We start from the raw sequence: 2,500 nt of genomic DNA on the forward strand, positions 1-2,500 counted from the left end.
AGTTAAAGTCACCCATTAAATAACATACCTTATTTTCGTTTGAGATCTTACTTAACAGCTCATTAGTCATTGTTAAAAATTCATCAACGTTTTGGTTTGGCGGCCTGTAAATCACACCAGTAACAATGTTCTTTCCCTGGGGCTTAACAATTTCAATAAACAAAGATTCTGCCACGTTTGGCAACGAAAAATCAAGATCGCATCGAAATTTAAAATTCAAATTGCTAGAAACATACAAACCAACTCCACCACCGGATCTATTTTCCCTACTTTTATGAACAAAACTGTAACCGTCGATGTCGACTGACGACGACGAATCATTTAGCCAAGTTTCGGAAATACCAATCAAAGAGAATTTTAAATTTACGTTAGATAAAAGATCCGTTAATTTGCTAGCATTACAATGTAGGCTACGAATGTTTAGATGCAGTAGAGAAAAGCTGTCACAAATACGCGAATCTTCACTAGATAGCATGTCATTAAATTGATCTTCAATGAAATATTCACAGTCATCGCTAAATAAATCCCTGAGGTTGGTGTCAGGGTCAAGGTCAAATGAATGAGCTAGATTTGTTCTAATATTGTGGAGTAAAGGATTGAAACTTAAACTAGCCAATATATCAGCATCATAGCGAACAGGACCATTTTGCATTTCAGAAATTGCTAGGTTGAAGTCGGCGTCATCAAGGTCGTTAAACGGAAATGAAAATTCAGGAAAGACAGACATTTTCAGAGTGGGGGAAAACAAAATTTAAAAAAAAAAAAACAGGGGGAAAAATAGCAGTAAGAAAGAAATAACTTAGCTGGTCTCGACATTAGGTCTGTCTCTAATAACCAGTTTATCTAACACAAAATAAGCGATCTTCCCTGCTCTCTTGGCTGCTTCCATCTTTGCACGTTGACTTTCTCTTTTCTCAAGGGTTGCTGGAGATAGGTCTTCTTTCACAAATATATTGTCGGGTTTAATTCTTCGGGCACATTTCAGGATCGTTTCCCTCTCTTTCCAGTCACGAAGGCGACAAACAATGGTTCGAGGACGATTTGCAGAATTCTGGGCCGAAGCTGGCCTACGAGAACTTTTACCCACGCGATGCGCTCTCTCAATGTCAGGAGCACTGGCGAGATTCAATTCGTCTTTCAAAACTTGCTTTACTTTAGCTTCAGTTTCTTCCCATGTTTCTTTATCCTCTTCGGGAATGCCATCCACTCTGACATTATTTCGCCTACTCTGATTTTCTAAATACTCCATTTGTTCTTCTTGATGGTCTAAGTCGTCTTGAATTTCTTCAATGGCGGAGTCCGGTTCTTGTAAAATAAGGAATGATGGTTTCAAGTCATCAATGTCCTTTTGCGAAAACTCAAGGCTGTTTTTAAGATCACCCGTTTCCTTTTCCGAACTAGCAATTCTTGCTTTTAACTCGGCTACTGAATGAGTTAAAGAGTCGAGGCGAGTGTTCACGTTAGTTACGATCGAGTCAAAGAAGCTCTTGAACATTCTTTCCTGCATCTGTAACATCTCGCGAAGCGTTGCCAGTGTTACAAACTCTCCTTGAACATTTACTTCAGCCGCCAAAGAACTAACTGAGGCTTTGGAATGACGTGTATCGGGCATATTTTGGACTAAAATTTTCGGTGATTTCGATCTTGGCCGGAGCAATCAAATCTTGCGTCCGCACACTACGCGTGCACGTGGCACGTGACACATACGTCCTATGCATGATCCATTTCCCTCGCTTTTTGTGTTTGTCAGCATTATGATTTGCAATAATTCAGGTTCACGTGCTCACAAGTTTGTTTTTGTACCTCGTAGATATTTAGATTTCCAATTACAAACTCTGTTTTGATTGGCCTCTCTAACTCACTGTGTAAATAGTTCACCCTGAATTCAAAATAAATACGTCTGAGAAACGAACAACAACATTCTTTTATAAATCGTACAGGGTATTCCTGAGTTATGTATTAAATTCGACTTTTATTTTGCATTTACCTGTTCATCCACGCTTTTGGAAAAGTGTTACATACCACGTGCTTAGATTTAAACGCATACCTGAGGTTGCTCCTATACCTGTGTTTCAGAGCAAGGGATTTCCAGGTAGTACGATAAAATGCGGATGACCTCGGTACATTGTTAACCAAAAATATGTTCCAGCAAGTTTCCTCCTTTTTCTGCTTTTATAAAATAGACGTCTCAGCCTTTTCTCTGTAATTCAACTCGGTTCTCGGTCACGTCTATGTCGATGCACACGCAAATCACAACTACAGTAAACAACTTTTGCATATCGAGACCTGTACTTCGCCATTGGAATCAAGTCTTATTATCATTGAGAGTCAAATAACTGTACAGCCTTTCAAACTACATCACAATTATTTTCTAAAGAGCTGATCACAGTCTCCACTGATGATATCAAATCTTGTAAAACTAGAACAGAACTACATACACAAGATGGCAATGAACACGATCGCTAATATGGCTAGTTGAAGAAAGGATATAAGCTAGACC

Source organism: Montipora capricornis, chromosome 8 (assembly GCF_036669925.1).
Source record: "Montipora capricornis isolate CH-2021 chromosome 8, ASM3666992v2, whole genome shotgun sequence".
NCBI lineage: Eukaryota > Metazoa > Cnidaria > Anthozoa > Scleractinia > Acroporidae > Montipora > Montipora capricornis.